Source organism: Helianthus annuus, chromosome 4 (genome assembly GCF_002127325.2).
Source record: "Helianthus annuus cultivar XRQ/B chromosome 4, HanXRQr2.0-SUNRISE, whole genome shotgun sequence".
Taxonomy (NCBI): domain Eukaryota; kingdom Viridiplantae; phylum Streptophyta; class Magnoliopsida; order Asterales; family Asteraceae; genus Helianthus; species Helianthus annuus.
This window is the reverse complement of record NC_035436.2, coordinates 192,782,714-192,807,626: the sequence shown is the minus strand read 5'-3', so window position 1 is coordinate 192,807,626 and position 24,913 is coordinate 192,782,714. Positions and strand designations below refer to the sequence as shown.

The 24,913-nt window shown below is 37.4% G+C and overlaps 1 long non-coding RNA gene across 1 annotated transcript; it reads right to left on the bottom strand.

Moving 5' to 3' along the window:
- Positions 1-20,780: 20,780 nt before the first annotated feature.
- Positions 20,781-23,432, bottom strand: LOC110926637. Its single transcript, XR_002585314.1, has 3 exons — positions 23,213-23,432; positions 22,049-22,168; positions 20,781-21,955 (listed from the first exon to the last, which is right to left on the bottom strand). It is a non-coding gene; the product is annotated as an uncharacterized LOC110926637 (long non-coding RNA).
- Between the last annotated feature and the right edge of the window lie 1,481 nt (positions 23,433-24,913).

Genomic DNA, 24,913 nt, shown 5'->3' with positions numbered 1-24,913 from the left:
TAACTCACGAGATCAAATTCTCACAATGAATGACAAAGTGCAATACTTCAACTCATTTATCGAATTAACGACAAACGACAAAGTATAATACTTCAACTCATTTATCGAATTATCGACAAACGACAAAGTATAACCCAATGTGGGCGGCACTTAGACATTCTTTGGATATATTGATCCCAGAAAATGAATCGTAATAGCGATCGAGTAATTACCCTGTTCCGAGGCAGCGATTCGATATTAGTGGGTGTGTGAACGATTTCTGCTATAACTCAGTGTATAATTCGAGTTTTAACGTCGAACTTCCAGCAAAAATTCAAGTGCCACTGCCCCCTATTTATATCTGAAATTTGGTCTCCCTCGCGTGTCGCGACAGGGAAACCTGGTCCTGTCGCGTGGCGCGACGGGTTACTTTTTAGGGTAGGTTAGGTTCGTGTCCTAGTAGCTTGGATGAGTAACTTGTACGAACTAATTTCATTTTTACAGCAAAATTAAAAGATAAATATCCACTAGGGTTTAACCCCCCTGAGTTTTAGGGGCCCTGATCCTGATTCTGATTGTTTCGAAAATTTTAGGGTTAGTGCAGAATTACTTGGGTGTTTCAATTAGGGTTTCCTTATTGACTAATTATCATTCTAATTATTGATTTTAATAATAGTTGTTACACATATTCAACCAGAAGGAACTTAATATGCGTCAACGCCGATGGGTAGAACTTCTCAACGATTATGACTGTGAGATTCGTTACCACCCAGGCAAAGCAAATGTCGTTGCTGACGCTCTCAGCAGAGGAAGCTATCTGCATAGCATTCCTAATATTCCAGCCCAGCATCATCTCGAATCTCTTATCCGCGAAGCCCAACATGCTTGCTTTACCGAGCGCACTTTGAAGAAAGAAAGGATCTATCACGATGGAGCCCAGCTTGTAAATAAGTCGAATGGGATATTCCATTATCTGGACCGAATTTGAATCCCTAAGCGGACCGATTTACGACAGATTTTGATGGATGAAGCCCACAAATCCCGATATTCTATTCATCCCGGTGCCTATAAAATGTACCAGGACCTTCGCTACAAGTACTGGTGGCCGGGCATGAAAAGGGATATCGCTATCTATGTTGGAAAGTGCCTAACTTGCTCAAAGGTTAAGGCTGAGCATCAAAGACCCTCTGGCTTGCTTGAATAACCCCCGATCCCTATGTGGAGGTGGGAAAGCATAGCTATGGACTTCATAACGAAACTTCCGCCCACGTCATCAGGTCACGACAGCATCTGGGTTGTCGTCGATCGTTTGACCAAGTCAGCTCATTTTCCTGCCAATACGAGAAGACTACAAGGTAGAAAGATTAGCCCGAATCTACACTGATGAGATCATTTGTCGACATGGGATGCCTCGCGACATCATCTCTGACCGTGATGCTCGGTTTACCTCGCGTCTGTGGGAAACGTTTCAAGCGGCTCTCGGTACTACGCTTAATCTAAGTACCGCATTCCACCCTCAAACCGACGGTCAGACTGAAAGAACGATTCAGACCCTTGAAGACATGCTCCGTTCGTGTGTCATAGATCTCAGTGGTGATTGGGACGCTTTCCTGTCGTTAGTCGAATTCTCGTATAATAACAGTTATCATTCGAGCATTCAGATGGCACCGTTTGAGGCATTGTACGGAAGAAAATGTCGATCGCCTATTGTATGGCACGAGATCGGGCACTCGTAATTAACCGGTCCTGAGCTACTGCAAGAAACGACTGACAAGATCCTCCAAATTTGAGACAACCTGCTGAAAGCTCGGAGCCGTCAGAAAAGTTACGCCAATAGACGACGCAAGCCCCTTGAATTTGACGTTGGCGACCATGTACTCCTAAAGGTATCACCTTGGAAGGGTGTGGTCAGATTCGGAAAGAAAGGAAAGCTCGCGCCTCGATATGTTGGACCCTTTAAGATTCTGGAAAGGATCGGAAAAGTGGCCTACAGACTCGAACTACCAGAGGAACTTAACAATGTTCACCCGACTTTCCATGTTTCAAACCTCAGAAAGTGCCTGGCTGAGAATGATTTGTATGTACCTCTTGATGATCTTCAAGTAAACGAAACACTACACTTCACGGAGAAGCCTGTCGAGATCATGGACCGCCAAACCAAGCAGCTCAGACGCTCACGCATTCCCATTGTGAAGGTTTGCTAGAAAGGTAAACGAGGCGCAGAGTTCACTTGGGAACTCGAAAGCGACATGAAGGCGAAGTACCCGCAGTTGTTTGTTATGGCTGAAGCCTAATTTCGGGACGAAATTCCCTAAACAAGGGGAGGCTGTAACACCCCGTGTTTTGAAAGTCAAAGTCAAGACTGAAGTCAAAGGGAGAAAAGATTGCTAATTGTGATCTGTCTCTCCTTGCTCAATTCCTGTGTTGACTTCTTTGACTTGTAGTTAGTCTTTTTATGCTTTTACGTTAGTTGTATTATGTGGAGTAATTATTAATAATCAAGGTTTAATCAATGTTTATCGCATGTTTTATCGCTTTATCGCTTATCGCAATCGCGCTCGCATTACGAAACAAAATTTTAAAATTGGATCAATACGTCCAATTGAATGAGTATGAATAAAGAATCCATGTATGAAGATATACAAGTAGATTTTTCATCGAACTAAATCTTCAATTTTTGTTTTGATTTGTAGAAAAAAAATTGAAGCAAAATAGCTATTAAATAATGTCTTTAGTTTACTAGAGACATCGACATATTATTTTAGCTCGGTGGAAATAAAATCCTTTTCCTTAGGACCCTCTCAAATAGAAATGTGTGTGTGTGCCTTTATGTGTTACTTGTGCATGTTTACTTATGTTACGTTGTGGGGATTAATCGAAACGCAATCGAATCGCAATCGCTAAATGCAAGTGAATTAGGATGATTATATGTTAGATATAGTAGTTGGGATTAAAAGTAATTTGAATAGGAAATTCTATCGCATCGCAACGCTCAACACGCGAATCGAAATTGCAAAACTCGCAGCGCCGTGCTCTCAAATCGAGTGGTCAGCCGACCGAGCTGCCACCCGATCGAGTTGTCACTCGATCGAGCTGCCACTCGATCGAGCTGCCACCCGATCGGGCTGCCACTCGATCGACCAGCCACTTACTCCCCTTTCCATATATGGAAACCCAATAAATACCCCATATATCAACCTCATTTGATGTTGACAGCTCTCTCTCTGCCCTACTCGCTCCAGCCCGCTTTTCTTCAGATTTCTCCCGATTCTTGTAAGTTTTCCACCTAAATCTTCTACTTTCTTGACCTGCACGCACTCCTACACCTTTCTATCTTTTAAATCTTAACTTTTAACCGTGAAATCACTAGATTTGAGGTGTTCTAGGATGATGTCATCATGGTGTTCTGGGGAACTTCATGTTTTGACTTCAATCCACCACGAACAACTTAGATCTGAACGATTTCCACATGAATAACCAAAGATCTTTCATAGATCTGAACATATTCATGGTGAAAAGGATTGAAAGATGGTTTTCCAACCTTCTTTCAACTCTTTTACACTCAATGCACTCAAAACCGATAGAATCGGACCTTGCTCTAACGTTCTATTCCTTTTTGGTGATGTGTTGGCTCAAGATCTGAGTTCTACCGAAGAGACAACCGATTTTGGGTTAAGCATGAACCACCGTCACGAACCTATGAACGGGTCGGATTTGGGTGATTCCTGTCCGATCGGGTCACTAAGTCATGACGAGGTTATGTTGTTTAGCACGTTATCAAAACAGTCTCGAGAAAACGCAAACTGCCAAAACGACCAAGGAAGAAGACGATCAGGTCACCTGGGACGGATTGCCGTCCGATTGGATTGCCACCTGACCGGACAGTCACCCGATCGGATTGCACCTTGGATCCAACACTTAACTCTTATTTCGATATTTGGAAGTTTGAACATCGAACGGAATGCCGTCCAATCAGACTACCATCCGACCGGATTACCACCCGACCATGTGATGTTTTGGCTTCAACCCTTAAACAATTTTCAACATGTTCAAAGCATACAAATTGCCACCCGATCGGATTACAATCCGACCGAGTGACCGTCCTGCTGTGAACTTGTTCTTAAAACTGAGAAGCCTCGCCAATCGGATCACCGTCCGATCGAGCTGCCGCTCGATCGACCGGCCTGAAAGGTAGAGATACTTCTCTATTTTTAAAATGCTACAACGAAAACTTCAAAGTTCAAGGCATCATACACAAACACATCCATCCCAGACGAGGTGACAATCCAATCGAGTGGCCACCCGATCGATTTGCCACCCAATCGGATTACTGTTCGATCCACTGACACTTTGCTCCGTTTTACGTGCCGCTTATCTTTTGTGCTTTCGTTCTGATCAGGCTAAACTCGCTATAAGAGATCCCTTCAATCCATCATTGCTATGAGTATACTCAATCCCTTTTTGCTTTACGCACTTTTGGGTGTTACATACGTTACTTATTCTAAATCACATCAATCACACTACGCAATACTTTAATGCTAACCATTACCGCATGTTATAAGTGAATTAATGAATGCTTGTTTGTTATGTTTACACATGGAATGCTGTCTACCTGCCTTAGCAATGATAGTACTATAGTTTGGACTCAGCACCTGTTCGTTCAGGGGTTGTTAAGGACAATTTGTTACATGGCTCACCGTGGTGAGTGTGTATTACGAACTGCCTTAGGCAGTCAACCCGCAAGCATTGGTATCAATAGGTTCACGTCGAAAACTAACGTTCTTCATTTCACACTGTCTACGTGCTGGTTATGCGTAATCGTTTTCGAACTCTATTATATCTATTAAACTTGTATGCTCACCTTTACACTCTGTGTATTGACTTTTACTTTAACGTATGTGGCAGGTGCTTAAGATGTTTATATGCTCGGCTTGCTGTGAAATCGAGGCTAGGAAAGGTCTAGAAACAAATAAACGAATTGTCTGTATTTGAAATCTGAGTTGTCGGAACAGAAAAATTTGACTAGATTTTGTCTGTAATAATTGTATTACTTTTTATGTCATGGTATGGGACATGATGCTTTAAATAATTAGTAATTTTAGTTGTTATGGAAACTTCTGGACAATCTGTTTCGCTCAGTGTCGCGCCCCGATGTTTCCGCCATCGGTTGGGGTGTGACAGAGAGCTACCTATATGAGCATGAAGTTTAGCCGCTTCAAGAATCTATGACTTAGAAAATAAAATTGCTTTATTGAAAATGCCTTAGAAAATAAAATTTATGAAAAATCGTCCAAATTTTTCAGAAAAAATTTAAGTCAATTTTAAGGCAATTTTATTAAAAAATTTCGAATTATAACTGCCAAGGTTATCTGCAAAAAACCCGAAATGAATATTCGTAGACAGTTTTGATCCTTTTTTTCCTAGTTCAAAAAAAATCGCAGACACACTAGATACCCTGGTTCAATTTCTCGAAATCGGAGTTGTATCCGATTGAATTATTCGGGGTGAACCACCAAAATAATTTGATCTGAGAGTGATCACACGCCTCTCTGATCATCCGGCAAATTGAAATTCCCCAACACCAAGTACCTAAAGTATGATATAAACAGAATTGCAACCGGTATCACAAACGAATTCAAAGTCCAACTCCAGTTTCATTTTCAGTTTGATCTTAATCTGTACTTATAATCGCATTCATTCAGTTAAATTCATTCAGATAAATCAATAGATAACCTAGGGTTTGTGAATTAATCACGATTAGATAATCCAGACGAATTCATGGTGACTGTTAACCTACGGTTTGCGGATCAATCACAAATTTAGCAAATAAGACATATGAATTTGACTAAGAAACTAATTAACCTTCAATGTGTATTCCATTTCAGCAAATTAACCTTACCTTCAAATCCTGAGTGAGAGGCGATGAATGTTGTAGATGAAGGAGCACGATTAAGTTTTGGATGTTCTGATGTCAAAATAGAAGAAGGTGTGTTGAAGAAGATTGATTGATTCGTGAATTCTGATCGCTACCGTCGGTAGTTCCCCAATTTCAGTCCCTTTCTCTATCGATTTCTCTCCATCAGTTACAGATCGATTCGATTTCGTCTTATGTCAATGAGCAACCCTTCAGGTGGTGGTGTAAAAGAGAACAGGTGCGAGAAACCCTTCGAGTTATCGAGCAATTGAATATACTTCTACTGGTTGTGCTTTTATCAATTTCATCATCAATTACAAATCGATCCGAGATCATCTTATCTTAATGAGCAATCCTTCATGTTATATCGCTGTGAGAGGGTTATTGACTGTGGTGGTAGGGTATTGAAACCTAATTGATTTTGTGACTAATTGCTTCCACCGTTTCATTCGCTATTCAACATCGTCTTCGCAATCACTCTTTGATTTGATTATGAGGATGCCTATCGGGTTTCTTGAGGGCATGGAAGGAAATGTTGTTGAGCATGTGAGTATGGGGTGCATGTGGAATTACTGTTATACCCTCTTAGTGTCTTAAAATTTTGTACTCTTTACGATTTTACCCTCACAAAACAAGCATTCATTAGTTGTACATATTGCTTAAAGTGTTGGACGCGATATAAATTACATGTTCGTACATCACATTTGCTTTATATAGTTATATAGACTAGTGGGTAATTCGATATATACGAAAAAAATTAATATACTATTTATTAATGTTGTAAAACAAGGTCTCGAAGGTCGCTACCAATGCGACTTTCTTGAGCTCCACCTAATTATTCGAAATCGATCAAACGTAGTCAATCTCAGCCATAATCAGATCTAGTAAAGAATGAATCAATCAAACGCGGTCAAACTTGACTTTAAAAATATAAAAAATAATTTTTGTGCCTATCATACTTTCTTGATCTACACGCACTCCTACACCTTTCTATCTTATAAATCTTAACTTTTAACCGTGAAATCACTAGATTTGCGGTGTTCTAGGATGATGTCATCATGGTGTTCTTGGGAACTTCATGTTTTGACTTCAATCCACCACGAACAACTTAGATCTGAACGATTTCCACATGAATAACCAAAGATCTTTCATAGATCTGAACATATTCATGGTGAAAAGAATTGAAAGATGGTTTTCCAACCTTCTTTTAACTCTTTTACACTCAATGCACTCAAAACCGATAGAATTGGACCTTGTTCTAACGTTCTACTCCTTCTTGGTGATGTGTTGGCTCAAGATCTGAGTTCTACCGAAGAGACAACCGATTCTGGGTTAAGCATGAACCACCGTCACGAACCTATGAACGGGTCGGATTTGGGTGATTCCTGTCCGATCGGGTCACTAAGTCTTGACGAGGTTCTGTTGTTTAGCACGTTATCAAAACAGTCTCGAGAAAACGGAAACTGCCAAAACGACCAAGGAAGAAGACGATTAGGTCACCTGGGACGGATTGCTGTCCGATCGGATTGCCACCTGACTGGACAGTCACCAGATCGGATTGCACCTTGGATCCCACACTTAACTCTTATTTCAATATTTGGAAGTTTGAAAATCGAACAGATTGCCATCCGATCGGACTACCATCCGATCGGATTACCACCCGACCATGTGATGTTTTGGCTTCAACCCTTAAACAATTTTCAACATGTTCAAAGCATACAGATTGCCACCCGATCGGATTACAATCCGACCGAGTGACCGTCCTGCTGTGAACATGTTCTCAAAACTGAGAAGCCTCGCCAATCGGATCACCGTCCGATCGAGCTGCCGCTTGATCGACCGGCCTGAAAGGTAGAGATACTTCTCTATTTTTAGAATGCTACAATGAAAACTTCAAAGTTCAAGGCATCATACACAAACACATCCATCCCAAACGAGGTGACAATCCAATCGAGTGGCCACCCGATCGGGCGACCACCCGAACGGATTGTCATCCGATCGACCGGCCACCCGATCGGATTGCCACCCAATCGAATTACTGTTCGATCCACTAACACTTTGCTCCGTTTTACGCGCTGCTTATCTTTTGTGCTATCATTCGGATCAGGCTAAACTCGCTCAAAGAGCTCCCTTCAATCCATCATCGTTGTGAGTATACTCGATCCCTTTTTGCTTTACGCACTTTTGGGTGTTACATACGTTACTTATTCTAAATCACATCAATCACACTACGCAATACTTTAATGCTAACTGTTACCGCATGTTATACGTGACTTAATGAATGCTTGTTTGTTATGTTTACACATGGAATGATGTCTACCTGCCTTAGCAATGATAGTACTATAGTTTGGACTCAGCACCTGTTCATTTAGGGGTTGTTAAGGACAATTTGTTACATGGCTCACAGTGGTGAGTGTGTATTACGAACTGCCTTGGGCAGTCAACCCGCAGTCATAGGTATCGATAGGTTCACGTCGAAAACTAACGTGCTTTATTTCATACTGTGTACGTGCTGGTTATGCGTAATCGTTTTCGAACTCTATTATATCTATTAAACTTGTATGCTCACCTTTACACTATGTGTATTGAATTTTACTTTAACGTATGTGGCAGGTGCTTAAGATGTTTATATGCTTGGCTTGCTGTGAAATCGAGGCTAGGAAAGGTCTAGAAACAAATAAACGAATTGTCTGTATTTGAAATCTGAGTTGTCGGAACAAACAATTTGACTGGATTTTGTCTGTAATAATTGTATTACTTTTTATGTCATGGTACGGGACATGATGCTTTAAATAATTGGTAATTTTAGTTGTTATGGAAACTTCTGTACAATCTGTTTCGCTCAGTATCGCGCCTCGATGTTTCCGCCATCGGTTGGGGTGTGACAGAGAGCTACCTATATGAGCATGAAGTTTAGCCGCTTCAAGAAGCTATGACTTAGAAAATAAAATTGCTTTATTGAAAATGCTTTAGAAAATAAAATTTTAAAACTCGTCCAAATTTTTCAGAAAAAAATTTAAGGCAGTTTTAAGGCAATTTTATTAAAAAATTTCGAATTATAACTGCCAGAGGCAGTTATCTGCAAAAACCCCGAAGTGAATATTCGTAGATGGTTTTGATCTTTTTTTTCCTGGTTCAAAAAAAAAATTCACAGACACACAAGCATACCCTGGTTCAATTTCTCGAAATCAGAGTTGTATCCGATTGAATTATTCGGGTGAACCACCGAAATAATTTGATCTGAGAGTGATCACACGCCTCTCTGATCATCCGGCAAACTGAAATCCCCCAACACCAAGTACCTAAAGTATGATATAAACAGAATTGCAACCGGTATCACAAACGAATTCAAAGTCCAACTCCAGTTTCAGTTTGATCTTAATCTGTACTTATAATCGCATTCATTCAGATAAATCAATAGATAACCTAGGGTTTGTGAATTAATCACGATTAGATAATCCAGATGAATTCATGGTGACTGTTAACCTAGGGTTTGCGGATCAATCACAAATTTAGCAAATAAGACATACGAATTTGACTAAGAAACTAATTAACCTTCAATGTGTATTCCATTTTAGCCAATTAACCATACCTTCAAATCCTGAGTGAGAGGCGATGAATGTTGTAGATGAAGGAGCACGATTAAGTTTTGGATGTTCTGATGTCGAAATAGAAGAAGGAGTGTTGAAGAAGATTGATTGATTTGTGAATTCTGATTGCTACCTATCGGTAGTTCCCCAATTTCAGTCCCTTTCTCTATCGATTTCTCTCCATCAGTTACAGATCGATCGATTCAATTTCGTCTTATGTTAATGAGCAACCCTTCAGGTGGTGGTGTAAAAGAGAACAGGTGCGAGAAACCCTTTGAGTTATCGAGCAATTGAATATAATTCTACTGGTTGTGGTTTTATCAATTTCATCATCAATTACAAATCGATCCGAGATCATCTTATCTTAATGAGCAACCCTTCGTGTTATATCGCTGTGAGAGGGTTATTAACGGTGGTGGTAGGGTATTTGATGGAGAGTGCAAAGCACGAGCGTTAGTTGTGTTAAAATACGTATTTTATGGTGTTTTAAGTGATTACGCGTCGCGAGTATGATAACTACGGGTTTTAATGATTCTGCAGGTAAAACGCGTAATATGGCAAGGTTAGAGATGACGCGGAATGTTCAACTTGGTAAACAATGATGGAACAACAATGCACAGCAACATATTTCAACTTTCACGGTGCAAAGTGTAACTTGAAGTGTGAACACAATGAATGCACACATCTTTAAAGTGAGAAGTAGCAACATATACATACACACATACCATTGTGTGTAGAGAAAAGAATTGATTAGTCAACATCATCATTAATAGCCCATAAAAGAAAAAAAAGGAGGGACTTGAATTCATGAAAAACAACTTCCTAACTCTACCACAAATTAGCAGCCATTATCACATAATTTTAGGATTAAAAAGTCATTCAACAACATTAATATATAATCATTATTGAGGAGACTTCTTGGAATTTGGCAGCCATCACGTGAGAGGGGATCTTGGCAGATTCCTTTGCACGAAATTGAAATGAAAAACATAATTTTTATCGTCACATCATATGTCACGAGTTTTTGGAGTGGAGCTTTGGATTTTTATTATTGGGCCAATCATTGACAAAAGAGGAGACACACACATGGGCTTTGACGGCTGTGTATTTTAAATTGGGCCGCACATGGGCTTGGAAAGCTGCTTACGACATGAACAAGGGGGCAGCCGTAAAACACAGGGGGGGGATCGCATAGGGAGTAAAGATTTGGAGGTTTTTCTTTTGGCTGTTCTTGTCACTTGCAAGGGGATCGACAAGCATAAAAAGGAAATATGGGAATTACTTTGAAGGTGATGCGTGGCTTATCCTCTAGGGTTTCACCCCGGTGTAGATTTTTTAAGAATGCTAGGGTTTATACATTTTTGTATAATTTGATTTTGTGACAAGTTGTTTAGTATTTGAAACTTATGATCATTGTCGTACATTTGAATTGAATTTGTGAATTGTCGAATGATTATAAAATTTGACTTTGCAAAATGAATTTGTACACTTATGCCTTATCGTAGGTTAGGATTTACATGTCCGAGGTAACGAAGTGTATTACGGTCCGTTGTCTATGACGTCGATAGCAATTGGCACCTAAGCTTCGTGATAGTAAACCGTTAATCACTATATGCAATTGAATCAAGTTAAAACATGTAGGAACCCTAGGTCTTGCAATAATCGAACCGGGTGTGGAACTTGTCTCTAATCTTTTTTTTTATCATTTAGTAATTTAGTTAGAATTTTAGTTAATAATACATTGATTTAGATAATATCCCATTGTCGGTTCACTCTGATTTATTTTCAAACCAAATAAACAAATAAATATTAGCAACCTTCATAATCACTTTGTGCATTAGTTGTAAATAGTCTAACTAATCGAACGGGTCGTGCGATATTGACCACATGCTCTTCGTGGATACGATACCCGACTTACCCTAGCTACCTAGGTTTAATTGGGTTTTTGACTGATTGGGACGACACGGTCACGTCAGTATTGAAACCTAATTGATTTCGTGAATAATTGCTTCCACCGTTTCATTCGCTATTCAACATCGTCTTCGCATTCACTCTTTGATTTGATTATGAGGATGTCTATCAGGTTTCTTGAGGGCATGGAAGGAAATGTTGTTTAACATGTGAGTATGGGGTGCATGTGGAATTACTGTTATACACTCTTAGTGTCTTAAAATTTTGTACTCTTTACAATTTTACCCTCACAAAACAAGCATTCATTAGTTGTACATATTGCTTAAAGTGTTGGACGTGATGTAAATTACATGTTCGTACATCACATTTGCTTTATATAGTTATATAGACTAGTGGGTAATTCGATATATACGAAAAAAATTAATATACTGTTTATTAATGTTGTAAAACAAGGTCTCGAAGGTGCTACCAATGCGACTTTCTTCAGCTCCACTTAATTATTCGAAATCGATCAAACGCAGTCAATCTCAGCCATAATCAGATCTAGTAAAGAATGAATCAATCAAACGCGGTCAAACTTGACTTTAAAAATATAAAAAATAATTTTTATGCCTACCATACTTTTTTGATCTACACGCACTCCTACACCTTTCTATCTTATAAATCTTAACTTTTAACCGTGAAATCATTAGATTTGAGGTGTTCTAGGATGATGTCATCATGGTGTTTTTGGGAACTTCATGTTTTGACTTCAATCCACCACGAACAACTTAGATCTGAACGATTTCCACATGAATAACCAAAGATCTTTCATAGATCTGAACACACCTGTGGCAGATAAAGTTGAGGTAACAAATCAAACTAAATCTACTAAGTCGTCTAATAGTGCTAAGTCAATTGATAAAGTTGATGAAATTGATAAATAAATCTGAAAACAAAACTGAAGAACTGTGCAGGAAATGCATGGAAACATGCAGTGCCTGTACTGAGAAAGATGAAAATTTAAGATACAGAAACATTGAGTTTACTAAAATAGAACATATTTTAAAGAAAAATGTATTGAAATGCTTGAAAATGAAAAGTTTTTGAAACAAAAAGAAGAAGAGCTGACACAGAAATGTGATAATCTTGAAAAGGAAAACAAATTTTTAAAACAAAAATGTTCAGCTGATTGCAACGAATGTTTACAAAAAGATAAAATTATTCAAGAGTTGCAAAAAGAATATGATGGAATGAAAATTTCATATCATACGGTAAAAGAATCTTATTAAACTTTGAAGAGTCAAGTTAAAAGTCTGGATGAGAGATTGTCAAAATTTTTAGAAACAACAAGATTTGTTGAAGCCAAATATGAAGGAAAACAACGGGTTTTAAATAAATATATTGATGAAGTTGCTAAACTTAAACAAGAATTGGCTGAAAAAGAAAAGGATATTAATAAACTTCAAAGTTATCATGCTTCTTCATACATTTTGGAACATACTTTTAACATCACACCAGATGGTAAAGAGTCTGAAAAGAACAAAAAAGGGAATTGGGTCAGAATATCATCAGGTTCCACCGCCATTGGAGAATAATTATACATTCTATGATGACGGAAAGGTGGAAAGAGCGATAAACATGGTTGACCAATTACCTGACAATATTGATGTGACTTACACCAAATCTGATGATCTTGGTGATTCAGAGGTGGTAGGTAAGGTTGTTGAAAGCATTCTGAAAGAGGATTCTACAAAAAATGGTAAGCCTGAATCATAGGATGAAGATGAGGAAAGTTTTCACAAAAACTATTTGAAAAATTCAAAATCTGAGAAAGATGCGAATGATGATCCAATGGGATTGGCATATACCATGATTGGATTGGACAAATTATTCTCAGATATTGAATTTCCGATTCAAAATGTGATTTCGGATAAAATTGACAAAGTTTTCAAATTTGTAGAAATCGAAAAAGCTGAAATTGATGAATTTGCCAGTAAAGCGAGCAAGAAAACTTTTTATAACAAACATGGTTAGAAAAAGAAAAACATGAAGGCTAGGTTGGGTTATAAAAAGAAACAAAATCAAAAGAAACGATTTGAAAAGACAAACTTTCAGAAAAAGACGAACTTTGTTCATGGAACAAGTTTAGAAGAAGAGAAAGAACTCCAATTTAGTCGACAAACTAATGAAGAGTTCTATGCTCAAAAGAAACAACAACAACAGGCTAAAGATGTTTCCAAGAAAACATGCTTTAAATGTTAACAAGTGGGACATGTTAGTCGTAAATGCCCACAGAATCTGAAGCCTGTTGATGTGAAGAAAAAGAAAGTTGATGAGATGAAACGTAAGTCAACCAAGTTTGAATCAAAACAAACTTGGAAGCCTAAAACATCCAAGGATGAATCACAACAAACTTGGAAACCAAAAATACCCAAATTTGAGACTAAACAAACTTGGAAATCAATGGCTGATTTGACAAAACCAAACCAATTTTGGAAACCAAAAGTTGATTTATCAAAACAAAACGTTCAAAGTGATTCAAAATTTTATCAAAGGAATGTTTTAAAAGGACAAGTTTGGGTGATTAAGAAACAAAAGACTTTTGTGAGTGACGATAAACGGAAAATCGATTCAACCAAAAAGGTTGAAAATAAGAATGACAAAGTTTTTGTTAAAAATGATAAAGATTTTCCGAAGTTGAACAATTCATATTGTGTCACAATACCCAAGGTCAAACAGGCCTGTGTTGCATTATTCAAGTAATTGAATTGTTTGAATGTGCAGGTGTTCCAGAAGGAAGCTGAGTGTTAACCAGAAAACGGAGCAGCCTGGCACGGGAGGTGGCAGGTCCCTACAAGTGAAAACAGAGAGTTTGTTTGTTTTTGTATATAAATAAAACATAATTCAAAAACTCTAAAAATAGAAAAATATAAAAACCAAAATATGTTTTTATTTTTTTTTTCAAAATTGAAAAATGAAAAATATATGTGTTTGTTTTTAAATTGTTAAAAAATAAAAAAAATTAAAAAATGTTGATTGAATATGCCGAAACCCTCATGACTGAACAAACATAATTATATTCACAAGTGGTTGAAAATGGTTTTAACATGTCAAAAATCAATGTGTTGTAAATCATGGGGGTACTTTCTGCAGTAACATGTCAAGCAGAAATGGATGGCGAGATGATGCTATCTACATCGGTTAGTCAAATTTTCTTTAGAATGTTTTGGATTTTAGGGGGAGTAAGAATTTTTGAAAATACAAACACATTTGAAAAATTTGAAAAAGCCAAAAACATGAGAAAACTTAAAATGAGTTTTTGTGTAAAGAGGAAATGATAGTACATCAGTAAGACAATCACAACATGCTAAAGAAATGGAATGTAAAATGTGATAAACGGTCTCACTGATGATATGTCAGTAGGTTTTTACACATTTAGTAAATTGATCTCGAGATATAAACCTAAATATCAATAACTTTCTTATCTCGTGGGGAACATCTCTCGGATATATGGACTTCGTACTCCAAAATTTCGTTTGAGAGGTTGCTTGATTCTGGGATATTAGGTCTTTATACTTATTGATGTCTTTGGTATTATACTTGGTATTCTGATTTTGCGTCAGCAATGGCCTAGACCTCGTATAATACTTTGCGTGCTTAAAAAGATTTTCCTCTGCATAAAAATTGAAAAATATCGAAAGATATATATCAAGTGCAGTTGTAAAGAAGATTCCTAAGTGGAACACACCTCAAAGTCGAGCCTTCATCTCTTTGACTGAATGGTAGTTCATACCTGAGCTCTCAAGGCCTCGCACTAACCCAGAGTACAAATATCATTTAGGTATATTCACCTGTAAGACTGAATCTAGGGAATCTTGATACGGGAGTATATTCTGAGGTGGGACACGCGAATAAGTTAAGTTCTTAAGACACTAAATCTCATATCTCGAATCAGTTGAAGTTTGTGTGAGAATTTAGGTGGATAAGTATACTGACAATCTAAGTGAATCGTTTAGAACTTAAAGTCTAAAAAGGTCAATGGTGCTAGTGATTTGTCATAAACTGATATGATCCTCTAACACGAACCCAAACAAAAATATGTCTGTAAATATTTCTTTACTGCTTTACTTTACAGAAAAATTATAAAAAGATTTTCGGAGTGTTTTAGCATAAACTTTGAAAAAAAAATAAAAAATGATTTTGTTTCTGATTTATTTTCGACAACCGGTGTCTGAAAGCTGAGCTTCAAAATCTAAGTATGCTGAACATGTCTCTGAAAATAAACAAGTTCATTAATTTGAAACTTGAGGTTTTAATTGAAAAATTCAAAAACAGTTTATGAAATCTCCAAGGTCATTAAGTTAAACTTGGATGATTATTTGAGAGGGTTTTGGATGATTAACTGTCAGATATAGAGTTATTTGATAGAGGGAGAGAGCCAGTATGCAATCCTGTAGTTTTAAAAATGTCAAATGGTTTTCATAGTGCCAGGTTTCGATACTGGAATATAATAATCTTTAATTGTCAAATCTTTGTGAAAGCTAGATTATGATCCCGATAGCTGAGACTAAGGGGGAGTCTGAAGAAAAGCTTAAAGAAAGGGGGAGCCTGGAGAAAGAGTTAACTAAAAGAAGGAACTAAAGCAGGATGCAGATCCAAGGGGAGTCTGTTAGAGTAATATGGAGAGTCTATGGAGCTAAAGGTGTTAAGGCTTTGTGAAGACTCAAAGAGGGATAGAAAGCTACGAGATTGACTGAAGCAATATCCAAGGGGGAGTCTGTGAGTGCAGTATGTCTATCGCTTCCGTCAATCACGTATCGCAGCTGAGAAATGATCAAGACTGGTGCTGAACTGAGCAAATTATAAAGTACATGTATGTTGAAGTCCATCCGTACAAATGGAGGTTGTGCATCCGTACGAATGGTGGTCCATTCGTAACATTTGTTAAAGTCCATTTGGACGAATGGACATAGAGTCCATTCGGACGAATGGACATAGAGTCCATTCGGACGAATCGACAGTGTCCATCCGTAATCTTCAAGTCCATTTGTACATGTGCATCCGGACGAATGGAGGTCCATTCGTAGCTACATACTTACGGATGTACTATGCTTATAAATAGGAGTGTAGGGTCTTGTTCATTGTAACTTGGCTGATCAAAAGGGGAAACTCTTGCAATTTGTTTTCATGGTTGTGAACTTTCATATCTTCGATAGAAAACAAGTTTAATTACTTCTTTGTGTCTGATCTACACATGTACTTGGATTCCGCACAAGGTACGTATTGTACGCATTTAATGGTTAAGGAATCGATCCTAGAGCGAATCCATAGTAATGGGTACCGATTCTTAATTGTGACCTTATTCAATTCCCTGTAATCGATACACATACGCATCGAACCATCCTTCTTTTTTACAAACAACACAGGTGCTCCCCAAGGGGATGAACTTGGTTGTATGAAACCTTTATCTAACAATTCTTCTAATTGTTTCTTTAATTCTAGCATCTCCGTTGCTGCTAATCGATACGGTGCTTTAGCAATCGGTGCAGTTCCAGGTATTAGATGAATTCTAAACTCTACTTCTTGGTATGGTGGCAGTCCAGGTAGATCTTCTGGGAAAACGTCGGGGTATTCCAATATTACCAGAATTTCTTTCAGTTCCTTACCTTTAGTGTTAATGATCACATAGATCATATACACTATGACTTGCTTCCGTGCATAACTTGTAGCTTTCATCACAGATATGAATTTTGTCGACTTGGTTGACTTGTCTCCTCGAATCATGATCGTTTCTCCTGTTGGCGTACGAATCTCAACAGTATTTTGATCACATAGGATTCGAGCATGATTGGATAATAACCAATCCATTCCTAATATTACATCGATTCCAGCTAGATTCATTGGTAGCAGGTTTGCCGTGAACTTATGTCCTAATAATTCTATCTTCCCTCCTTGAAGTACTTCGCGTATGTTGGTGGAGTTTCCTTTTACCATTTCTACCGTACAAGCTTGACGGCTATCACATCTGGAATCATTGCTGCGTCCTGCACACTAAGTACGAATGCTCGTGCGTTCTTCTTAGCTTCATCTGCTACCTTGGCCTTGTTGTCAGTTGCTTTCGTCAGTTTCGGGCAATATGGTTTAATGTGACCCGTCTCCCCGCAGTTGAAACATATATTAGTTTTCCTTTTACATTCTTCCTCTACATTCCCGGTTGTCTTGCAGATGTTACAGTAGGGTGTTCTCCTAAAATTGCATTTTCCTGAATGCTTCCTTCTGCAGTTTCTACAGAAAGGTGGTGTAGAAGACTGCCCAACTCCTTTCCTTCTGTAGGTATTACCCGAGTGAAATTTTTGGGTAATTTTCTGTGTTAATTCCTTCTTCTTGTTTTCTTTTCTTGTGCGGATTAATCCGTCAGTCAAGGTGTTAACCAGCTCAACGGTTTCCTCAATAGTCTGAGGTATAGCTGCTTTAAGTATATCACGGATTTCACTAATTAATCCCCAAATATAACGAGAAATTAGTAAAGGTTCTGGCGAAGCCAGAGTTGGTACCATTCTTGCATATTCGAAGAATTTTGTCGTATAGTCACGAATTTACATCAGCCATTTTATGATTTAGGAACTTATTAGTCATCTGCTCCTTTTCATGAGGGGGACAAAATTTCCTTTTTGTCATTTCCTTAAATTCCTTCCAGTGCATGGCATAAGCCATGTCACTTCCTTTTGCCTGAAGAATCGTGTTCCACCATTCTAATGCCTCATATCTAAAGAGATTAGAAGCATACATTACCTTATCTTCTTCAACACATTTATTGATCTTAAGAACAGCCCCAGTCTTTTCCAACCATCGCAGAACTGCCATAGCTCCTTCACTACCTGCGAATTCAATTGGCTTCCAAGCTAGAAAATCTTTATAAGTACAACGGGAAGTTATTGCCTTCCTTTTCTTAGGAAATGGAACTTTGGTCATAATATCATTATCTCCATTGACACTGTGGCTAAAATCATTGCTACGGTTACGTTTGCTACTCATAGCTTTATTATTTTCTATGGGCACAGGGTTTCTAACGGCTTCGATAATTAAGGGTATTGCGTCAGCTATTCCCTGAGCTATTATATTCTCTATGCCACTTTTATCTAAAGAGTTTTCACGATTATTCTGGGCATGTTGTTTAACTTCATTCGACATCTGTTTTATGAACATATTTCAAATGTTGATATCACAGAAATCATTTCATTTATTTCTTGATTACTAATTTTAAGTATCTTCACAATACTTAAATAGCTTAAACGAGTGGCTCTGATACCACCTTCTGTCACAACCCCCGACCCTACCCTGGGCGGGAGCCATGATCAGATACAAGTGGTACTAGTGTTTATTAAATTTTTCGCAGCAGAATATTCATTAGGACCGGGTGTCAGGAAAAATATCAGAGTTTTCAAAACACCGCAGTTTTCATTTCATAAAATGTGGGATGAAACCCATATTTTAATAAAGGTTTTTCTTAGGGAAAAACCCTTGATTACAAAACACGTTTTATTCAGGTTTACATAGCCACTTATTTAAGCTTGAGTGCCTCATAGCACTATTCCATCTCTTCATAGTAAATTACCTGAAACGCTTTTAAAAATATTTGGCCAGCGAAAAATCTTGGTGAGTTCATTCAAATTTATAAAAAAATAACAGATTTCTTATAATTACAGCATTAAGAGTTTTTTACATTTGTTTATTTTTTACTATTACCCAAAGGTATTTGTCACTAGGCAATTCCCGTGACTGTGGTCAAATCACTGTTGGTTTTGCAAATGTGCTATGGCTCTGATACCAGATCTGATACACACACTGGCAGTAATTTCTCAATAAGAATACAAAGACTTAATCACTGTAATATAAGTAACAATTTGAAAACATTTAAGGTTTTGCAAATTCTTTGAGTAAAAGAGAATGACTCGCATTGTAGATTTAGGTTTTTCAGTAATAGCTTCCTGGTCTAAATCTTGGGTTCCTAATTAAACACAGAATGCAACACATATTAGTGTATTAACCCAATTCAAACTTTAATAATAATCACGAGATCAAAACCACAACGTAGATGACAAAGTATAGCCTTATTCAAGCAGCACTTAAACATCCGTTGATTTGGTTTCAGATCGATCAGACAAGGTATCGTACTAGTGATTAGGGTTAGCACGCTTTCAACGGAGCAGAGTTTCGAGGTTTAGGGGTTTGGGTAATTGAACAACAATTAGAGAGAGTAAGAAGTATCGATTTGCGATCGAACTGGTGCAACTGAACCTCTCCCAGACCTGCCCTTATATAGCCCAGACTGGCATCTCCCGCGTGTCTCGGGAGAACCCAGGGTTCCTCTCGCGTGGCGCCAGGGCGGTCAGCCTGGCCTAGAACTGCCACGTGTCCAGCATAGGTCTGACACGTGGCGCATGGGCGTGACACGTGTACCCGTCCGCCTTTTTCTCGCAATCGCATGTTTTTCTTGATTTTTGTGCTGGTTCTTATCGCGTATGCTCAAGTCTTGATCCTAAATGATTCGGTTTTTAATTGTGAGTCTGGTAAGGGTATTTTGTGTGGGTTGGTTCATCAACCGCCAAGTTTTCTTAACTGCTAAGTTTTTTGATTGATTATTACAAGTTTCGTCGCACTCACTTGGGGTTTTGATTACGGGTTTATTCGGGATATTTTTTAGGATTGTTACACACAAGAAGAATGTAAACAAGAATAAGTTGTAAAAGAACTTTGTAAAAACAGAAAAGTAACCTCCTTTGGACATCATTTCTGGAGTTGTAGCACCATGTTACACCATGGTGAACATTGGGTTTCAATCCTTGATGTTATCCAAGATCTTTGAAGCAAGAGTTCATGAAGAAGAGAAAGGAACGTGAGTTGGAAGCTCACTTTTGAACTTAAATGCAATACACCTTAATGTTGTAATTTCAGTAGTTTGAGAGTGATTTGAGAGTGGGAAAAATGAAATGACGGTGTGGGATGCTTGGTTATATAGTCGTTGATCAGGGTTTGTGTTAAATGAAGATTGAATGTGATTGCGGAAGAAAGGAGGTGAGAAAAGTGACCATCCCGAGTACACAAAACAACTTTATGCGGATCAAGCCTCCTCGCGTTGCGCGCGGAGGGAGGCATGGGAGGCCACACGACGCGGCACCCCATTATGTCGAAATTTCCTATTTTTGTTCAAATTTGGCCCATATACTTGTTTGTTATGTTATTTTATGCGACAAACTTGTATTTTAACATGTTTTTAAGTATAGTAAGTGTATGTAAGCATGTGATGAGTACCGTGTATGCATGATTGATTATTCGAATGTATAATAAGTCTCGATTTTGCATGTAAACACGTATTTGACGATTGATTGCACATAACACAAGTATGATTCTAATATGATTTATATAAATACGGATTTCCACTATTATCGAAGTCTCGGATTACAAGATTAGAAATGAAATACGAATACAAGTTTCTAAATATAGAAAGTACAAAATATGAAATGTTAAAATTGTCACTCCATGTCTCCCAGACACCCTAAGACAGTCGACCATGTATCTCTTTATGCTTACATAATCAAACTTTGTTGAAGATTCATTCACAGGTGGGAGCCCAACTTTTTCCAGACCATACTTTTTTTTGTGTAAGATGCTCTCTAAGGTTGATAAAAATGTCATGTCACCGAAGAACATTGACTGGGGGGACAATTCAATTATGTCATCGTCATCTTTGATCTTGTACAACATGGTCATCATACTTACAGCGGTGTATGGTAAGCAAGTATTACCTTCTCGTTCCCAAACCTTGGTATAAACGCCAACTATACATACTGAAGAAAAATCCGAACTTTTATGGATCTAAGTATGAATGTGCAAAGAAAAACTAGTGAGATGCAATGGGCATTAAATTGTCATAAGCATCTTTACAAGGTTATTAGAGCATAATACATGTGATGTTTCCAAAGTAATGAACTTTAGCATCCTTGTTATCCTGTGTTAGAAACCTGTTAAATTCACTACCCCTTACATCTCTTACACTTCCTGGATGTACTTTTCCGGTGGTACCAAGAGGATATCCAAATTTAGGATACTTATAATTCGTTTAGAGAGACTGAAAGGTGATCTGAACCCTAGACAAGTGATTTTACACACTTCCCTAGATACTAGATTGCGTCATGTTTGGAGAGTGATCTACGATCCAGTCTTAGGTCTAGATTAGTGTATTTTAAGATCCAGATAGCAAAATCTAATTATCCAATCCTGAGAGCTGTGACGAGTTAACATAATTCTTTTTAAGGTAGCTACTATCTCATCACCTGATTTCACCTATATTCGTTTTCTGCTTGCTTTGCTTTCATATTTGCATTCGTATTTGCTTTAGTAGTTAATAGAAATCCAAACATCCACTAAATATTACTAGACTATGACTCGATAGAGGTTTAGTATCGAGAGACGCGCCATTATGTCCTTGGATTGTTACTCGGTCTTACCGACTTTATTGTATCACGACCGGTAGACTTGCCGATTGTGTGTAATTGAGTTCGTCTGACCATTTAATTTGCTGTTTTCAAATTTATTCAAACATTTTACACATCAGTAGGTGTAGAAGTATTAATATAAAAAACATTATAAAATTGAATGTTTCAAAACTTACATGTTAAATCTCAAGAACACGACATGCTATTTACTTTCTTTAATGGATGATGTTGAACAAGACGCAATTTAAGGTATGCTCGGCAAGTCTTCTTATACCTCATGCTTGTTATGAATTTGTCTGTAAAATAATTGCAAATCAACAGAGGATGAGATTCATAACTAACATGCTTTGTATATCTTGAATATTACTAATGACAAAATTAGACAATTAATCTTATATGCTTCAATAATTTGTGAATTTAACGATATTGTTGGATAAATGTAGGTTTAATGTTACCCTCGGTTAAAAAGTGAGACCGCCGGAGAAAACAAATCATTGCCGGCATGAATGTTTTTTAAGTGTTTGGCCGTTACAATGAAGTGGCTGTTACAAACGGATAACATACATATGATGATATAAGAGTTCCAAAAGCTGAGTTAAAGAACATTTGGTTGTAGGGTATGGAGAGGGGTTCCATTGTGTCTAGTTAACTAGGGGGCTCTATTATTCTTTCTCAATAGCTAGCATGGTATGGGATAGAGCCCCCTCTTTCCCATTCTCTACAATAGCCCCAAAGCTCACTATTGCATAGTATGGTGTGTGTGTGGTGATAGCGCCCCATACCCTTGAGCTTTATAGGTTCAAAATTGGTCAGTTCAATTTTGGGTTGTGTAAACTATGTGAACAATAAAAAAGGGACCAAATATAGCATAAATATGATTTCATTTACAAAATTTATTATATTTTTTGAGATAAATATAAATATGTTAATTTGACTATATCGACAACATAAAAATTTCTTCGATGACCTCAAGTTATAATATTTGAACACCATATGGTATATATAAAAGTGATATGTCATATCATGTAAATTGTTTATTCCATAACTAATGTCTCCTTTCTTTAGAAAATATTTAAATATTTTTTGAATTAGTTGTTAATCAAAACACTTTGTTAAAAGTTATATATTCCATTTATATCAAACATTAGCTATTAACGAATATTGATACAAGTCATAATTATTTTTTAATTAAAACTCATTTTATGAAATTTTATATGTATACATAATGGCTACAAAGTTGAGCTGGGTATTTCTCTAGGTTTTAAGAATTATGCCAACAACGGAAGTAAGCAGAAAAAATAGTTATAATGTATACCAAAGGCATAGATTGTATTAGTTACCTCAATCCTAAAAAAAGAATTTGTTGATTGGACCAGAAGTGGTGGCGAGCGTCTATGGGTCTGGTATGTGGTTGGTGCGGTTACTGAACTTATATTCGCGAAAGAGAATGAGAAGTAGAGATAATGGAGGATGGTGCGACGAAAGTGAGCCCAAGACGTGCTTATATGGATTCGATGGAGAACAGTCGGGTTGAAGCAGAAAATCCATGATCCATTTTCAAACATAGTGAGCAAATATTAATAATTATCAGTAGATTTATTCAAAGTGTTGTAGAGTCTCATGCAGAATGGATAGGTCATATATTCAGTCAAAGAACACACATTAATGCATGGGGGATCGAAGTAACTAATTTGGGCTCAAATCACATCATTATTTTCCATATTCCAATTTTAATACATCTAGTTACAAAAAAAAAAATTAATTAAACAATTATTGATCCGTCAATTAAGTTGTTTGTACTAGGGATGAAATTAGGCATTGGTACATAACCAGTAGTGTACCGCATAGTACTAATATCGAAACGAAAACCAAATACTGCATCATATATGTTCGGTCGGTATCGGTATAGTAAGTACCACAATTAAAGGTCTTGACCGATGGTGTACCGCATAGTACCAATACCAAAATTGAGCTAAATTCAAAACCGAATGCCGCACTATATGTGTTTGATCTGTACCGATCAGAGAGGTGACATTTTGTTCTGTTCTTAATATTATAAAAATAATATTTCGTTGTCTAGAACATATTCCTAAAACTGCCAACACGTTTTAGGAACAAAATAAATATTTAGTTGTTTTTAACAACAATGCTCCACTCTACTTTACACTAATGATCCAAAATATTTGGTGATTATGCTTTAGTTACACCTCTAATACAACACGAAACACACACTGATTATTATTGTGACATATAGTTTGCTTTTGATTCACACGTTTATAAAGATGAATCTAACACCTTCAATGGTACGTCTAACCATATTACAAAGGTGTAAAAATACAAACATCTGATGTACTAACGTAAATGGTGTGGAAGCAAGCCCTCAAACCCGACTCTAAACTCCTCCTAATCAATAATGTGGAAGCAAGACCTCAAACCCGAGAGTCAGATACTTCTTACCTAGTCTTGCTTGGAAACCTGAAAACAACCTCGCATTCATTTCTAACACATAAGACCACATAACTATTTATGCTACATGTTTTACTAAGAAGAGATTTATATAATCCAACAAACCACTCAAACACATACTTGATTACAAATTGAATAACTTATGAACACCATGTAGTCTTACTACTAAGATGTCAAGATCTTAACTTACCACTACGGTTCATCACATATCATTTTCTTGTCACAATGATTAGTATTGTCACATAAAATGGACGACTTGGTTAACAAACATATAACTTCGTCATGTTTCATAAACATTTTCACGAGGATAACAAACACATATATTTGTGTGTGTGTGTATATGTGTGAAAGAGAGATTTCAAAAGCTTTTAAATTTTCAAGACATATTTTTTGTAACGAAACATGAAATAATATAAAGACAGATGTTTCAAAGTTTTAAAATAAGAGGTGTTAAGGGTGCTCGGAATGGAGCGAAACCAACTCGTCGGCAGCACATCGGTGAGTTGCATCCCTTGGCTTTCAGTGACTTGTGGCAAGTGAAAAAGGTGTGTTGTTTTGCCAATGATACCAAGAGG